The sequence below is a fragment of the Balaenoptera borealis genome, assembly GCF_965194805.1.
Source record: "Balaenoptera borealis genome assembly, chromosome: 3".
NCBI classification, from domain to species: Eukaryota; Metazoa; Chordata; class Mammalia; order Artiodactyla; family Balaenopteridae; genus Balaenoptera; species Balaenoptera borealis.
This window is the reverse complement of record NC_138866.1, coordinates 15,959,357-15,979,161: the sequence shown is the minus strand read 5'-3', so window position 1 is coordinate 15,979,161 and position 19,805 is coordinate 15,959,357.

Genomic DNA, 19,805 nt, shown 5'->3' with positions numbered 1-19,805 from the left:
AGGAAAGACCTTGAGGATTGAGAGGGCCTGCAGCAGGGATTTGATGGTGATGTTCCCCCTGCCCCCCAGTGGAAACTTAATCTTCCCTGGAGGAGACCGTAAAACGTGGAAGGACCACCCTGAGGCCATTTTGACGTTTTTCAAGAGGGCAATGGAGTCTGGGAAATTTGTCTTCTCTGCCCTTGCTTGGTACAGATATACTTCTTCTATTTTTCCCAAGTATAATCTTTAGGTTATGTTGGTCTTTGCATTCCCACACACAAGTCTTCCCACTCCCACTTCCCACTTAAGGCATCCTTGGCAACTCAAGTTCTATCCACACCCAGCTCAAATCTTACCTCTTCCTTAACTGCCAAGACCACCGTGATCTTCCCCTCCTCTGATATCCCACAAGAGTTTTTGTATTTATCATAGAAGTTGACACTTACTTGCATCCTCACATGTGTATGTTGTTTCTTGTCATCTGGGCACCCGTTGCTTGGGCATCTAGCTCTCTGGCATCATGGACGTGACCTAAAGTCTATCTCTGCCTCAGCCACTCCTGCGTGGCCCTACTTGCTCTCCTCTCCTCTCACTCCCTCCATGCCATTGCTTCCACCACCTCATGGAATTTGTTCTCTGCCACTCTTTGGCTTCTGCTATATCCTACTGCTCTGTTTCCTTTGCAAGTTTCATATTCACACTTGCAAAGAGAAGAAACGTGTTGGGGACAGCCGATCATTTCCCCACAGAGAGACCTTGTTGGCCCAGCTTTCATACCAACCCTCACTTAAACCACACTGGCCCCAAATTGCATTTATTTTCATTCCCTTTAGCCATGGCCAGGATGCCAGGGTCACGTGGTACCAAGAATGGTGTCCTATGTGTAAGGAACCACTCAGACAGGGATGAGGGTATGGGAACCGCTGGGCCCCTCTGAAAGACAAGGTCCCCAATGCCATGTCCACAATCTCTACCCCTTCTACATCCCTTCAATACACCCAACAGGGCATATAGAAATACATGTTTTAAAGTCTTTTTTTTGTTTGTTTTACTTTATTGCAATTCACTTTGCATAGACAACTCAAGACCTACCTCCATCACTGGTGAAATTAAATGTCTGCCCATTTTTTTCAGAATGTTAAATCTCAACATTTCTCTCTCCTATCATTTTCCCCATTCATTTCGGAAACTAGAGTCCTTAACTCATTCAAAATTTTAACCCAAATTGAATGTCTTTAGGATAATTTTCTTGGTTAAATATTTTGGTCAGCCATGTAGACTGTGAGTTTGGTGAAGTCAAAACTGTTTCAGTGCTTTTGCTGAACTTCTGGAGGGCCCAGTGGATTGGCTGCCACAGAGAAGGGGTCAAAATCGCTGTAGAAATGAATTAAATTCATTTAATTTAACAACCTTATGGAATCTTAGCATACGAAAGAATCATAGAAGCTGTATGGTTTAATTTAGCTATCATGCCTGAAAAATGGTCATTCAGGCCCAAAAAGGGCAATTCTAATGATGGGAAGATCAACTCTCAGCAGAAAGCCTTTCTGTACATTGAGTCAAAATCCATCTTCCTGTAACTTCCACTCATTTGTCTCATTTCTAAATAAGGTTCAACACAGAGAAAGCCTAATTTTATTTTCCACGTAAAAGTCTGTTAAATAGTTAAAGAGAGCAATTGAGCATTCCCCAAGTGCTTTTTCCAGGCTAAATGTGCAAAATTAGCTGAGTCAGAGATTCTTCCTGGTTTGGCTTTGTTTCAACGTAATAAGGTATCATCAATTACAATAGCAGTATCAATGGGAAACCCTCAATCATTCCACTAATTCTTCATGGGCCAGAGTTTTAAAATTTTTTATTAACCATAGCACCCTTTTCTGGATGTACCTTGCAATATTCTTTCCAAGAACCAAACATAAATCCCCATATTCAATAGGGCTATGTAATAAGTGTATGATCTCATGATTTGAACAAAATAATGAAGGAAATTTGTGTTCAGCTGACATCAGCATTGCCTGGACTCTTCCATCACTTCACATGGTGGGTTGTGTTGCATCTGCTGTGTTCACCACTGAATTCCCTGTACTAGCACCTTCATCTTCCTCATAGCAACCAGCGTGATGACTGGCACTAAGTAGCTGGTAAGCAAAAATGCATGCTTAATGAATAACTCACAGCCAATTCTGGACCTTAGCCCTTTGCCATGGTATACTCTTGTAAGCCTAGGATACTCTGTCCTGTGATTTTACTTCTGATTAACTTTATCCATATTAAATTTCATCCCATTAGAATCAGTTCATGATGGCAGTCTATCAAAATACTTTTGAATCATGCATCAGTCACCTAAAGTTTTAGCTCTTCCTTCTAATGTTGCATCAGTCACGTATTTGATTGATCATGCCCGATACATCTTCCATGAAGGCACCAAATTAAACATGAAACAGGACAGAGCCAACAGCAAAGTTCTCTGACCTATCATTGGAATCCACTCTCTAGCCTACCATAATCCATTAATCTAAGTCTCTGAGTAGTTACTGAACTGACACAAATCTATCAGCCTTACCATTCAGCCTATATTTCTCCTTTTCCACAAAAGAACATAAAATAATAATTTGTCAAATGCTTCCCTAAAGTATTATGGGATATCATCACTGTATGCTCTTTCTTCAGATCCTTTAAAGCAAGAATTTCTCTGTAGAGATATAAAGATTGTTTCTTCTAGAAGGTCTTTCCCATCTTACAACCCTAAGATAAATCATATCCATACAGAACTTGTATCTTACAGGGTACATTTACAAGTACCACATGACTACTTAACGAACACCTGTCAAATATAAAGGGATCTGCCCAGTGAGGCATGTACAGAATCTTGTGAGATGATCTTTATTACAAACCCATTCATGGGTTATTCTTATCTGCATTTTAGAGCAGAGGAAATTGAGGCTCAGAAATGATAAGTAATGTCCCCAAGTTCTTATATGTAACAATATCTGTTCTCATGTGACTTATCACTATACATAATTTGTGGAGGCCAGTGAAAAATTAAAATGCAAGGTCCCTTGTTAGGGACTGAATATTTGTGCCCTGTCCCCAAATTCATACATTGAAATCCTTACCTCCAAGGTGATGGTATTAGAAGTTGGGGCCTTTGGGTGGTGATTAGGTTCTGCCTTCACAAATGGGATTAATACCCTTATGAAAGAGACCTCAGAGAGCTCCCTTGTCCCTTCTGCCATGTGAGGACACGAAAAGAAGACAGCCATATGAACCAGGAAGAGGATCCTCTCTAGACACCAAATCTGCCAGCACTTTCATCTCGGACTTGCCAGCCTCCAAAACTGTGGGAAATAAACTTCTGTTATAGTAGCCCAAACGGACTAAGACAACCCCTGTTCAAAAAAGCAGGAAAGCAGGGAAAAAGTAAGCACTTAAACGTTGAATGTACTAAAATATAAGGCTTTCTCCTTTCTTCCACAGTCTCTCTCAACCTGTAATGTTTTTTATTCACTATTTAATGTCATTCTCAGTAAAGAATAATGAAAACTTTAAATTATTAGCATGAATTTTACTGTTCATCTTTACATTATGCAATGCCAATGTTAAATGCAAATATTTGTGCATTTAATTGTTATGTGGAATCATAGAAATTACACAGTCTGTGTTCAGTAAGTCATACATGTATATGTACTTCATTCTTTTTTTTAAAACAAACAACCTGATTTGATTTGATTTGATTTGATTTTTTGGTGGCGCTGCACGGCTTGCGGTATCTCAGTTCCCCAACCAGCGACTGAACCCGGGCCACAGAAGTGAAAGCACTGAATCCTCACCACTAGACCACCAGGGAACTCCCTCATTCTTACCAAAATAGTGAAAATTATGCATAAAACTCACTTAACCAATTTTATTTCACTTCTAGATACCTGCACAGTCGACCAACACTCTCTATTTTTGGATGATAAATAAGGAAGGACTGAAAGGAAAAAAAACCCACAAAACTATGAGTTGTCCTATTTTTCCCTCTGCTTCTATGTCATCATTTTCAATGTATGTGATTGGCTAATGTAGGATAAAAGCATGAGAAAGAAAGGATATGATATGTTTCCTTGATCTTTAGTGTTTCTTAGAACACCACTACCTTCCTTCTGTCTCAAAGCAAGTTCTGGTTCAAACGAAGTGCATGGCCACTCTGGGCCATTAATGCCCCTGCTTACCCAGTTATTGATAACACAATTAACTTGTACTTTCTTTGAGTCTTGCTGAACTGTCACATATCCTGGATCTACTGGAATTCTGCATTCATGGGCCGTCGTGACGCTATATGCAGACGGATCTGTAAGGAACAGCAAACAGACGTATTGTGCGTATGGCCTCTGCTCACACATGTGCTCCCTTGCCTCATCAGACTTCACTTACAAAACACAAGTTCAAAGATAAAACCATGAAGCATTTCAAGATAGCAAGAGCAGAGCATTAAACCACATGACGCTGGTCCTGGTTGTCGCCACCCATCCCTGGTCCCCTGCCCACCTCTGAGACCTCCTCTCCTCGTCTTCATTCCCTTGCTCCCTACTCTGCAGACTCTTCAATTTTTTTTTCATTAAAAAATTTCAAGCAATTTTATGCCTCAGTTTCTTTGCACTTGCTGTTCCCTCTGCCTGAAAAGCCTTTCCCCGTGATGTTCACACGCCCCACTCCTCAGTTCTAATGTCAACTCTCCAGGCGTTCCCTGAGTGCCCTGTCCAGTGCTTCCCCCATGACTCTGTCATAGTACTCTACTTGAAACAGCACATAAACCATTGGCCAGCTTAAACTGGTTCTGCTTCCTTAGAACAGGTTGCTGATGAATCAAACCTGGAGTTATTTTACAGAGACGGCACTGCACACGTGTAAGCCCGGAATCCGTGACTACAGAATGACCCCGAAACCAAAAATCTTCAGTCTACGGAACTCAAAGAATAGATATGTTGCCACTGGAGCCCTGAAGGAAGCAAAAGGTCCTTCAACAAGGAAAATCCAGCTTCCAGCAGCACAAGTAGCTTGATGGACTAATTCAAGACTAGCCAATCAGCTTCCAAGATTGAAATTCCCCTCACCCCTTAAATTTCACCCCAAATCCTGGATCAGGGAGATGGATTTGAGCCCTGTCTCCTGTCTCCTTGCTGGTATACCTCACAATAAAGCTCTTTCTTTTCTCAAAAGCTGATGCCCTACTATTGGCTTCTATGCCAGCCTTTTGCTCAGTAACATATGATCTTCTTTGTGCCACATATAATCACCTGAATTCATCTCATGCATGAATTTACTTGTTCACTGCCTGACTCTTCACTAGACTGTAAGCTCCAGGAGAGCCATGCCATTGTCTGATACATTCACTGCTGGGTTCAGCTCCTGAAACCTTCCTTGGCACAAAACAGTCAATACATATTTATGGATCTACCCACATTAATGAACTACTGTGCCTATGCTAGACCATGCCTCATGGTTCCCTCTCAATAAATATTAATTAAATGGTAAATGTGCATAAGATGACACATTTAGTAGAACTCAGGGTTCTTGAAAGGAGAGAATTATGCAAAAGAATTAACTACAACAGTGGTGATAAGATAAATTACTTAAAAATAGATATGTGGAAATGACCACAAGTTCTCCTATACCCCCAACCCAGAGCTCATTCCTCTTCTCCTTTTCTTGCAGTAAAACCATAATTTAGAGCTGGTAACAGCCCAGCTGTTGCCATAACAACAGACTTTATGGACACAAACTTTGAGCTGAGATGAAACCACACGATGGAGAAAGAATTGTTTGGCCAAGGCCCTAACGGAAATAATTACAAAGATGACAGAGGAAAGAATTAGCCAAGTAAATTGGTTCTGAACAATTGCATCCTCTTAGGCAGATAAGAAAATAGAAGATAAAGCTGAATGGCACCTAAGAATATATATCTGTGGTGGAAAGTCACACAAAGTTAAAAAACTTTTTTTGTTTCCATTTTGTAAGGAAATAAAGTTAAGTATAAGCTGATCTGGAAGCGAGAGTACTCTTTAGACACTATGGTCACTTCCAATTTAAGTTGAAACTGAACTGGCCTGGCTTTGCCTGCATTTCAACATGTTTTTATGCAATTGAAGGGTTCTTGAAAAATTGTGGGTAAATCAAATAGTTAAAACTCAAATCAGAATTCAAATGTACTGGCTGGCTTTGTTTTTGAAGACCTTTGGAAAAATCCTTCTGTAAACCGAGCAAGTCCTTTGCTGCAGGACTAGACATTCCTTCATGTATAGATCTCACAAGTTTTTATATGGTAAGTATTCTTAAAGACGAATTCTCCCAGTGATGATACCAGCATTATTTAACTGGTTATTTGCATATGGCATCATCTTTCTGGGCCTCAGTTTGCCCCCATGAAAAATGGAAAATGATGGTTTGCCAGCCACCAACCTCACCATTTGAAAATCTTTGTTTTTTAAAGTTCTCAGGATTTATTTCTCAAAAAGCACACACACACATCAAATACCCTGATGGTGGCCAAATCAGCTGTTTGTTTTCTCTTACATTCCTCCTCCCCTGCATTTCTTCTTTATCACTGTCAAACATGGGTCACACACCTTTGTGACTCTTGGATTATGTAGGGCTTTTGATTTCTGCTCTTTAGGGGTTCTGTCTTCTTGCTTCAACCTGGAAAATTAAACCACTACAAAAACCTCATTTAAACTCAAATGAAGTCTTCTCTAGGCACTGTTTCAGGATTATTTGGAGAAATGAGATTATAGAAACCCAAAAAATACATAACCACCTAAAGCAACTGTATTAATACGTGAAAGTCTCTTTGGACAAGACTTCAGTTAAAGAAAGAGCAACTCATACATAGGTGTGTCCAAACGGGGACTTGTTTACTCCTTTACCTGCTCCCAGGAAGGGTCATTCCTTAGCTCAGCAGTAGAAATGCTACAAATTCCTGTACGTATTTACATTCTATTAAGTTAATTTTGCCAAATTCTTCAAAGGTACTGCAGGATGATTCCCATTTTCCTGGAAAATTCAGGGTTTATTTGTGTACATCTCGCATTTCTTAACACCTCTTCCCTTCTTACCCTACCCTAATAGTTTTATGCCAGTCATCCTGCAAGTTATACCCTGAAACCCAACTTGCTTCCAATCTCATAGCTATTTATTTGTTTTCACAGTATGCTTGGCTCTGAGGATAAAAGAGAAAGAGTTACAGAGCAACTGCCTTCAAGGAGCTTACAATCTAATTGGAAAAAAGAGTCAGGCTCAGAACATAACAAAGACGGCTAGGAATGAAGATGGTAGAACAGGCTGGGATTCAGAAATCTGAATTTCAGAAATGATGGAGTTGAGTGCTGGAGAGGCTGAGGAGGTGGAAGACCTGAGTTGGATCTTGAAGAATGAGAAGAACGTGGCCTGTCAAAGAGGAATGGAAAATGTATTCTGGATTGGGAGACTCATAAGAGGCAAGACCCAATTCTATTCATCCGCCCATTCAGGGGATTGCTGGATATGCTTGAGAATTTCAGTGCCTAATAAGTGAGCAGCACCTCTCTGGTTTAATCTAGTCTGGTCTGGTCTACGCTTCTGATATCCCACCTCCTCCCAGGCCCCTTTCCCCAGCACATCTTCCACCCTGCCTTGTAATGATGGTAAAACAAAGCCATGGCCGTGTCATTTCCACGCCCCAAACTCTTCAGTGGCTCCAACATCCAAAAGAATTGAACAACTCCAGAAGGTTGATTTATAACCCACAGCAAAGCTTTTATTTTTTTTATATTTTTTTCCCCATCCTCCTGCTCTGCTTTGCATCTCTCACGGCAGAGCACAGGATATGTCCACCACTCCCTTCTCTTCCCAAATTCCCAAATGCTTTCTCAAACATGCAATCCATTCTGGCCCCCTGCCTCTTCCTCTCATCTGTCTGCCGTTATAATTTTCCTTCCAGGAATAGATCTCTGCCCTTCCCAATTCCAGATGGTTTTCCAGACCTTTCCAAACTGCCCTCCTACCTGTTATCCTGATCTGCACAACCAGAACAGACAAGAAGACTCAAAATTTCCCTTAGGCAGTGGGTGAGGACACAGGCTAGGAAAACACTTAAAATTTTTCCTGTTGTTGATATTATTCAGTTAAATACGCCCAGGAGCCTTTTGAATTAGACTCCGTTATTACAGATAAGGATGTAGCCTAAGACCCAAGCTAAGAAGGGACTTAGGGTTTATCATCCAATTCTGTTTGACCTTAAAGCTTAGAGTTCCATCCACTGTAGTGCACGGTCTTCTTCTGTGCCTTGCATGAAACAGGCGGCCACAAATGCTTCCAGAAACATGGCAGAGGCAGTTCCGAGACTGCGGAGCATCGCATGGACTCAACAGTTAAGCGGATTTTTCTGCACGGTTGTAAGGCTGTCAGACAAGCCAGGAGGAAGCCTATGAGTCCTGCCTTTGCAGGTTCCTCAGACAATCTGAATAGCTTTAGAAATGTTTCACTTAAGGAAATTAGAGGCTTAATACCAGCAGCACTGAATGTTTCTCAAGAGCTTGTCTCCCTAGAATCTGTAGCAGCTGTGTGCAAATTAATCAGTGATTTGCAAGCTACACAGAGCTGAGATTGGGGAAACAGCTGGGCGTGTTTATGAAAGTTTGTCAGGGATGTACCAGCGTGTTCGGAGGTGCCTTTTTCGTGAAGTGTCATTTTGCTGGCAAAGAAAAGGAGAAAGCAAGACAGATCCCACCGATGTCTAGAGGATTAATGAAAGCCTGCTGGAAATCTGAAGCTGAATATCTCTTCTTGTTCTAATTTAGGCAGAGATTTACGTGAGTGGTCTGGAGAGCCAAAATGCATCAGGCACAGTGCTGATGGGTGACTTGTCTGATCACAACGGTGGCGTTCAATTTTCAATAAGAGTTGCCAGCTGTCCTGTAGAAGAGCTGTGACATCAGCCAGGGGTCTGGTTTGAAGGACCAGGGCCTGGCCAACCCATCTCTACCTTCCCTTCTCTCTGCTTCCAGACCCCACCCACATTTAGAGAAAGGATACAGAAAACACGCAGAGAATCCACAGGGGGGTCTAAGTGAGTCATGTCACTTTTTTATCCTGAAATACATACGGAGTTAGCACAGAGGATGAAAAGGAATCAAGAGAGAGAAAAAGGAGCAAACTCTTCTGGAAACACTAATTGACCAGCAGGGATAACTACTTTTGGAGACCAAAAGTCCTGTTTTACATTTGTTTTATTCACTGAATTTGATGTATTTGTGTATCTTTGTCAAGACAATACCCTGGAGGTTTCCAGAGCCCTTCCCATTACCTAACTAGATAGCTTATGAAACTTGAATCAGCTCACATGTGTTGAATATTTCCTTACCTTTGCTTAGAACCCAATTGTAGAACCCTGTACATTGTTTTACATTTTGTTTTGCCATTGAACTCAACATTTTGCATGTCTCAATTATTGAACCATCCAATTTAGCATCCAATGGGATGTTAGAAAGTAACTAGCCTACACCGAGGTGAAGAAACCTAAGTCATGAAAGATGGAGTAACTTCCAAAGTCTCACCACTGGATAAGAGAAAAGCCACCCATAGGGTTTGAGCTCTTCCAGTCCAGAGTGCAAGACAGAGAATTTTTCTCTAAGACAAGAAACTGAAGAAGAGAATAATTTGTTAACTGTCTCAACTAGAGGGAGATCAAGGCATATACATAGTGTTGCTAGATTAACTACAAGATGTCAGTTACATTTGAATGCCACATAAACAATGGATAATTTTTGTGTATAAGTATGTCCTATGCAATATTCGGGATATAACTTGTGCTCAAAAATCATTCGTTGTATTTCTGACATTCAAATGTAAGTGACCATCATCTATTTTTTTTTTTTCATCTATTTTTATAATTCTGGCAACCTTACCTGTCAAGAAGGAAAATGGAAACTATTTGGCAATCATGCCAAGTCCAACACAGTGGATGGCCCCTCTGTGTCCCTTGCCCACACCCTGGTTCCACCACATGGTTCTGTGCGTGGAACCAGCATTTTTCCTAACCAGCATTTTTCCTAGTGCCCTATCTAGGTCTCTGGCACTATGTCTTTCTGTTTCCCAGCTTCCTATCAGAGACATCCTCCAGACTTAGGTTTCACATTAGTATTTTACAAAAGTTTGCCAGAGTTCTTTGGGGGATTGCTTAGGTAAAGTGGGGTTTAAATGTGTTGTGCAATTAGTATTTTCTTAAATCATATGCAAGTGTGTATACAGATATTTTGAATGTATTCCTATATCAGTTAGGAATGTATGCAGCTGCAATCAACAGATGATCCATCTCAAACAAACAGTTGTTTACTTTCTCGCATGATAAGAACTTTGGAATGTTGATGACATTGATTCAGCGGTTCAACAACGTTAAGGCCAACACTTCTGCTGTTCTCTGGACCTTTCTTTTGTGATAGCAAGATGGCTGCTGCAGCTCCAGCCTTCACATATATCGTCTGGCAGAGACAAGGGGAAGGAAAGGTGCCAGCCTTGTTTGTGCTTTGGTTCAGGAAAGCAAAAGCTTCTCTAGGAACTATCTGGCCAGTCCAGGTCACATGGATACTCCTAGTTACCAGGGGGACAAGAAAAGAAACCACAGGATTTCATGAAAGGCCAATCATGATGCACCATCTGAGTCTGGACACATTACTGCCTGAATAAAATCAAGATCTTCTTTATAAGAAAGGAAGTGAAATGAATACTGAGTAGGTCACCAAGAGAGTCTGCACAATTCTTTACTTTTAAATATAATTTTAACTTTATCCTATTGGGGATCCTCACTCCCCTTACAATCCGGGGCTTCACCAGAACTTAAACATTGTAAATGATGCCAACTACAGAGAAAACATTTCATTATATTTGGGGGGACGCCCAGTGCCTAGCACAGTGTATAACTTCCAAGTACTGAAGAAGTATTTGTTGCTGGCTGACTGAGATGAATGAAAAAATGTGACGAAGATAAATAATAAAAGAAGAGTTTTAGTGTCAAGACAACATTTTGACCATAGTCCCCTAATGGTAATTTTTTTTTAACTTAAAAAGGTTTTATTTGGTTTTATTTTATAACTTAGTAATAGAAAAGTACTATATTACCACTACTAACAGTAAATATAATAACACAGAAAACATGCTTGTTATATAATACGGGAGTACAATATTCAAGTCTACCCTCTACCTCATCCTGGCCATTCCTTCCCTACAGGTAACCATATCTACTATCTGGGCATTGCCACAGTTCTGTGCACACCCTTCCCATCTTTTTTCTACATACTGACATTCATCTGTGGACACAGATACACATATTTTTCTTATGGTTTTGTTTTGACTGTATACAAATTCACATAAGTGCAAATCACACCATACAGAATATTTTTTGGTCTTGTTTTTTTTTTTTTTTTTGGTCTTGTTTTGTTTCGTTTGTTTTACTAGCAAGTCCTGTAATTCTTTCCAGGTCACTGCATAGAGATCCTTCGTATTTTATTTTAGACATTCTTAGTAGCTATATCTCACATAAATCTAGCACTTTACAGTTTGAAAAGTCCTTTCATATGTATTCCTTAATCTAATCTTCACTACATGGATCATTATCCATATGTTTCATAGTTAAAGAATCTAAAGGTCAGAGAGGTTGTCAAAGTCAGAAGAAAATCCAGATCCAGCTACTGCCTTCCCAGTGCCTTATTCCAACAATGTGTCTTTGCCCACAAACGCATACCAAATGTGCCTTATGGCCACTTGATGCATGCTCCTTATTAGAACGTTATTGCTTGGATAAAGTTCTGTAATTTTTAATACCCATGACTCCCAAAATGTACAACCTCCTGATCTCAGTTAATTGAAAGAGAGAAGAGAAGAGAAAAGGAAAAGAGAAAAAGAAAAGGAAAGAGAAAAGAAGGGAAGAGGTGTCTGGCAGTGGCTTAGGGGGACTTGAAACCATACGGGACCGTTTCTGGTGAATTTTTCATATGCAAAACTGTAAAACGGTGTTGTGAGCAAATGTATGCAGGTTTTCACAGAGCTGGGATGCAGTCCTTTAGTCAGCATGGAAAACTCAATACTTGAATCTAACCTGTGGTCAGATACACACACTTTGCAGAAGGAAAAACTGTCTCATCTCCTTCTGCTTCCAGATCCTAACACGCTGCTTTACGTTAACACAGAGCCAGACCTCAATGGCAAGCTAGCTAAACGCTCATCCAGCAGATTTGGATTTCCTCAAATACTTTAAAAGGCACTGTCACGTGTGCTTCAAAACATCATAACTTGGAATTCCTCTTCCAAGGGACATAAGAGGAAATCAATACATTCTGATTTTCTCCGCCATTAAACTCTCAATGACTGAAACAGTAGTGTAGCTGGGGAGAGTTTAATAGCTCAACAACCACATACTAAATTCTTCTTCTTCAAGATTATAGGGCTTTATTTAGGTGCTTATTGGTAGAGCTTTAGGGCTTTAATTGGTTCAAAAAATGCACCAGTGACCGGCAAAAATAAATAGAACACTCATGTAAGTATGAAGATAATTATTTGTGGAACCATCTTGTATAATAGCTTCCCTCATAGCTTGGTGACTAAATGCTATAGCACTATTAAAGTTAATAAACAAGAGATTGTTAAGGGAAATGATGCCATGAAATTGGTGAGCAAGGATTTCAGAGGCACTATGAATATTGCTCAGCTAGAAGACAGACCACGTTATAGGTAAGATGGAGAGAAACTCTCAAGGGCTGGGTCGTCCTTGAACTTTCTCTTTCCCTATTCTGTGCATCCAATCCACCAGCAAATCCCATTGGGTCAATTTCCAAAATTCTTCCATGACCCATCTATTCTGTCCATCTCCATAGCCATGACCACAGTCCTTGGCAACATCACCTAAGAAACAGCTCCCTTCTAATCTTAATTTCTAGTCTCCCTCATCCTGCTTCCTTTCAAAGTACTCTTTACAAAGCAGAAGTCATCTTATTAAAATGTCAATCTTGTCCCTCACTGGCTTAAAACCCTCCGCTGGCTTCCCATCTACTATATTTTTTTCCTAGGACCGCCTGAACAAATTGCCACAAACTGGGTGGCTTAAGATGAGAGAAATGTATTGTCTCACAATTCTGGAGGCTAGAAGTCTGAAATCAAGGTGTCAACAGGGCCATGCATACTCCCCCTAAAACCTGTAGGGAATCCCTTCCTTGCCTCTTGTAGCTTCTGAGGGTTTGCCAGCAGTTTTTGGTGTTCCATGGCTTGTAGATGCATCACTCCCATCCTCCAGCTTCATGTGGTGACCTCCCTCTGTCTTCTCTCATCTTCCATCCACGCATTCCTGTCTCTGTGTCCCAATTTCCTATTTTTATAAGGATGCAAGTCATTTTGGCTTCTGGCCTACCTAGTATCCTCATTTTAACTCAATCATCTCTGCAAAGACTCTACTTCCAAATGAGGGCACATTCTTAGGTACTGAGGGTTAGGACTTCAACATATCTTTGGGGCAGGGAGGGAGGCATAATTCAACCCATAATCCCAACCCAGAGTGAACCCAAAGGCCTTACTTAGGGGACAAGTCCCTACAGGACCCGACCCCTACCCACCTCACTAGGCCCTGGCCCCCCTGACCTCTTTGACACCGCTTGAGTCTGTTGAGCTCTTTGCACATGTGAACCCCTCTACCTGGAAGGCACTTCCCCTGAGTCTGTACATGGCCGACCCCTTCTTACTGTAATAATGTGATTCCTCATTTATCACCTCCTCTGTAGAGGTATATCCAGGATTTGTGAAACATACACAGCTTATGAGGAGCCCCCTCGAAAAGAAGAGTACACAACTTCACATTGAATTTCTAAGACCTCGGAAGGGGCCCAAGCAGCACCTTGATCCAAAGAAAACCTCACCACTTACTCTCTATAATTATCCAGTTTGACCTCCTTCTCATCACACCTATAGCATCACTGGCACTTATAATGATCTGAAAGTATCTTAAAAATATATTTACTTTTTTATACATTGTCTCCTCACACCAAATTAGAATCTCTGTAGAACCTAGGTCCTACCATAGTGCCTTGAACATTGCTGGCACTCTGAATATTTATTGATTTTAAAAATGGATGAATGAATGCATGATAGTAATATCAGTCATGTAGTGTTTGCTTTGTTCCAGATACACCTATTATCAGCTCTCATCTTACAGGTGCTCCTGGTTGGCTGCCAGGAAATGACAAAGCCGGGGATTTGGACCCAGCACTCTGGGTGTAGACTTCACGCTCCTAACCCCTATGCTATACTGTGGAGTAAAGGAAGCTTGCTTGACTGACTCAGTGTGCCCTAGAGACAGGGATTTTTTTTCACAGGGATGAGGATTTGGCAGAGAAGAGTGAAGTACATTGCCCTTCACACCATGTACATGGAAAAGAAAGGAAACACACAAAATCTTTTGACCCAGGGTTTTTATAGAGCAATGGAGGCCTTCCACGGAACCCAATTGCACAGAATCATCCTCTCCTCTGCCAGACTTTTTTCTTGCTTAAGATGTATATATATGATGAATTAGGAAAAATATGGGTGATCATCTTCAGGTCAAATGTACAACCCCATAGGAGCTTTCTGTGACCCAAACAAGGGTTCAGAATTATTATGAGAGTGCTTGCTGTCATGACTTACATGCTTCTCTTTCTGAGTGGGTATGTGTGCACACACATATAAAAATGATAATAGCTGGTACAGCGTATCAATATTCTTCAGGTGTGCTCACCTCTACTGACCCACTGAATTCCATTCACATCACTTCTTATCCACTGAGTTTTAAAATAAGGAAATATTTAGTTCTTAATTTAAAAAAAAAAAGACTTTTGCATTCTTCCTGGCTTAAAATAAACTCTTCTTGACTTCTCACTGATAAATCTTACAGCCTCTTTCTGTCTAGGCTCCTGCTATCATAAATAAGGCAAAAGGAGAAGTCTACAGAGGTCTCTAGCTTTTTCTGAAGCGTAGCAGCAGCAGGCAATCAACTTTATTGGAAATGAGTAGATGAGATAACAGGGCAAAGTTGATGGGAGGGAAAAGTGCATATTTTTAAGCGGAATTCTCCTGTATAAAGAAAGGTCCCCGTGGAGCCCTTCTTTGAAATAAACCAGCAGAAAACCATCTCATCCAGTACTACCTTCCCTGCTTGTTTAGCTCTGCTCTGTTTTGTAATGTTTCCTTAATCCACGATAACAACCTAGGATTTCAAATAGCTGAGTGGAGCGCTCTTTCCCACCACCATCCGGGCCAAAGGATGAATTTTATTCTCAGCATAACCACACTCCCAGAAGTGACAGCAGAAAGATGAAGTGAAAAGTGTGGGACCCTGAGACTCAGTCCACCTCTGTTGTGTATTTCCTGATGCTGATGTTGAGAAGAAAATACCATTGGCCAATAAGAAATATCTGGTTTTTATTTAACTACAAGGGGCAGGCGGAGTGAGAAAGACAACATGTCTTTCTCTTTGGCTTCAGTTAGAATTTCCTTCATTTGTTGAGAGTTTTAACTATCAACCACTTTGTAGAAATATTTACTACCTACCCGCACTTATATTCTCTCCTAACTTAGAATCTATCATCAAAGAAGCTACAGAAAGGGGGAAAATTTTTCTTTTCAAATTGTTGTAATAAATTCCTGGTGATATAGAAGGTTTTGCTTCCTGTGGTAGCTCATTTCTTTAGCTCACTGGAGTCACAGTTGAGACATGTGGACTGTCCACACTCAACAACTTCTTTTTGCCTGGTCCAGAATCCACACAGATTATCACCAAGGCCCTGGTCTGGGTTTGGAATACCGTTGACCCTTGAACAACACTGGTTTGAACCGCGTGGGTCCAATTATACACGGATTTTCTTTTTTTTCAGTAGTAAATACGACAGTACTGCATGATCTGCAGTTGGTTGAATCTGCGAATGTGGCACCACAAATATGGAGGAACCACAGAGCTGGACAGCCAACTGGAAAATTATACGTGGATTTTCCACTATGCAGAGGGTTGGCGCACCTAACTCCTGCATTGTTCAGGGGTCAGCTGTACATTAACTAGATGGACACACACCAGGGACTGTAGTTATTGGAGTTGCAGTGAATTCGATAGAAAACTTCCAGTTCTGAGACCAGGGCTCAGATACTGTATCCCCTAGTAGGGTCATTTTTACAGTCCCTCATGCCACTTGCCAAGTTTTGATGGAGATGGCTAACACAATGTCTGTCTTTAGATGGAGGCAGCAAATTCTCTCCACTATCAGTAGAACTTTATAGAGCAGTGGTTTCCCATAAATTTAAGATGGTAGGGTCATTCTGCCTAACATGGTTGAATCTGGCCCCAAGAATGGTCAACACACTCCGGGGACATCAGGTCAAGAATGCTGTCCCCAGACCCTCTGGTACGTCTTATACGAAGTCATGTCACTGCCTGTTAAGCACCAAAGCAAAAACAGAAACTCATGCTTTGATTAGCAACGCTTTTCTTTTAAAATTCACAAATTGATGGAACATCCTATCTTCTAAAGAGTAGGTTCCTTGAAAGCAGGTGCTCTTTTCTTCTCCTTATATTTCCAAACTCTCAAAGGCAAGATTTCAATAAATGCTTGTTCCTTCCTTCCTTCAAACAACATTCCTTAAACTCCTATTATTTTCTAGGATACAATGGTGATCAAAACAGGTTAAAATTTTGCTCTGCTGGAATTTTTGGAACGAATCTCAGTATCAACTGAAAATGTATATAAACCAGCCATTACAATTTGTCACGAGAATTATGAAATAAGATACATAGGGCAGTGAATGAATGACTGACTAAAGGTGCAAACTCTTACTTCCTAGGGTGGATCAGCCAGTTCAGAGTGTGAACTGAGATCTCAAACAGAAGAGTTTATGTTTTCACAAGTTCAGTACTCCATCTCCCAGGCACCAGAATACACGTGGAGAATCCTCTTACTAAATTAAATGCATATGCACTGCTTTTGCTTCAAAACTCTCCCAAACATAAATAGTGCTCTAAGACCTAATTGATGTGATTCCTTGCACATATGAGGGCAGAATAGGTATTAAAGTTCCTATCAAACTATTTTCTTTCTATTATATCTATATATATCTTGAAAAAGCTTCCTCCAGTATAACTTTTTTGCCAAACGACTAAGAATGAAATACATTTGGGGGCATTTAATATGAAATGGACAGTTTCAAATAGCTTTACATATGTTGAAAGTTTAAAAAGTTGTTTGTTAACTACTTTAGTTATATAATTCATTTAAAAATCCCATTATGTTTGGCTACACAAGAGTGACTTTAATACATTTAAAGCTGCAGTACTCCTTAGCTGTGACGTATTTATAGTCTGAACATTAAAAGGTTTATAAAATCAGGCTATATTTTCTCAGTGTCAAACATCCCTCAATGAAGACAATTATTCAGTCTGCCTATTTGTAATTAGGTATGAAATAATTTATGATTATGAAGATATGTGAGTAAAAATTTTTAGAATGGCTGCATATTGTGTTTTATTATTAAAAGACTTCTGTAATCTTTCTAGGGTTTGAGGAGTCATAAATTGCCCGGATCTGATTTCCACTGGATTTCTCTTGGAATTAATAAACATATGGGTTTCATCTTAAGATTGTGTGTCAAAAATAATGAAGGGAATGGCTTCACACAAAGCTGTAAATGAAATGGGATCGACATGAGCTGACTTTGGTTTGGACAGCTACCACAAGCTGCCTAAAGTCAACCCACAGAGACACAGCCTGGCAGTGAAGAGGGAGAAAGAACACCCCACTGGAGTCAGAGATGCAGCATAGGTTCAAATATCCCAGGACTGCAGAGCTTTTCCTTTGCCACACTTCCTTCTTCTTGACAGGGACCAATGTGTGATCCCACACGGTAACTATGGCTTTCTGGGGTCTGCAGGTGGCTGAAAGGAGTGGAGAGGGCGGAGTCAGCCTTTCTCCTCACTCCCTCTCCCAACGGAATGACCAGACACAAGAGACACCAACCTATTTCTCTTGGCTCTCTTCTCTTCCATTCAAAAGCAGTTGTAGGAATATGGGGTTACATTTCGTTTCTTTCATGCTTTCTTTCTGTCCAACTTAGTTCTCCTACATAACCCCTCAATTAATATCCATTTTTTTCTTCTGAAACCTGACCAGGGATTGTCTAATTTGTACTAATATTTTGTAGTTCCTCAATCTCCCGAAATGTTCTGTGTAAAATACATTGTTTTTTTCAAAGTTGAAATGAATTCAAGAAAATGTTGTAGAATAATTTTTGTGATGCCCCTAGAAAGCCTGGCAATTTTCAATAGTTAGCCAAAAAAATGAGAACTGGAACACAAAGTTAGACACAATACAATCCCATTTTCTAATTGCCACGTCATTCCAGAGAGAGAGCCTCCATGGAGCCCAAATAGAAAAATTACTAAGCCAATTATATGTCAGTGAATCTGAACATGCTACGGAAGTAGCCTCTGAACAAATCATTTCTGCCAACTAACGTTCTGTGAGTCCGGTGAGTATTCACAGAGCACTTGGCCTGAGGCCACAGATGGAGATTTCACCAAATGTGAAGCTGTAGTTCCTAAATAACAAATCTCTTCACCGTCAGAACAGAGCTGCTTGGTTCTACCAACTTCTTTCACAAGTGACCCCTGACACTTTCAATTATGGAAGCTCAGCAGGAAATGCACGCTGGGATCAACTTGCTGATTAAAACAAATCTGCCCCTAAAACCCCCCAAAGTTTGAAATCAGGCTACCAGAACTAAAAGGATGCATTCTGAAATGCTTTGCAACAACAATTTTTAAAAGATTGTGTAACGCATGCTGTCAACCAGGTGCACCAAACTAAACCCAAGTGGGGGTCATAAAACAGAGCTGGTGACTCCTGGCTGCAGCTACCAACCAATCCATACTACATGGCAGGAAGCGAAAGCCCCCCTAGCCTGAACCACTCTAAGAAACCATTTGGTATCATCCTAATTTATTCTTTTATTTGATCTCTCTTCCATCAGGCAATGCACAAACACAACCTCCGGTATCATGGTGTAGAACCAACCTAGAAACACAGGCATCTGGGGCCTTCATGCATTTCTCCCACATGGAGGTGGCTTTCACATGTCAGACACACAATCATGACTGCTGAATGAATGAAGTGTTATTGTCATTCCCTCTCTATTTCTTTGCTCAAAGGTCCTCCCATGAAAGGAGATGAAGCAAAAGTAAAACAACAGAGACATGGGGGAAACCAGGTGAATCCTGAGATAGAAGAAACTCAAGATATCATCTAGTCCAAGTCACCGTGCTACACCACAAACCAGTTTACAACCACATTCACCAGGGTTTGTTTGAACATTTCTAAAAAAAGAACACAATTCTTTGAAGAGTAGATGATTTCCTTGTTGGACAGCTCTAATTATTTTAAAGCTCCTTCTTGCATGGGACCTGAACACCAGTAATTTCTAACCATGGCTCTCATTAGGACCCCTTAAGACAAAACATGTCACCTCCTCTCCACAAGTCTTCATATATTTGAAGACAGCTATTGTCTTCCCCAAATGTCCCTTTCTCCAAGCAAAATCATCTCATTCCCTTCAATCACTCATTCAATTATTAAATACGGTTTCCACAACCTTCATTATCCTGGTCACCATCCAGATAGTAAATGACTGTCAAAAAATGCAGCACGCAAAACTGAAATCCATACTCTACACATATTCCTACGGTACCATGGCAATTGGTAGGAATCTCTCCACACAGGGTTAATGTTATGAAACCCCTTTTAAATTAG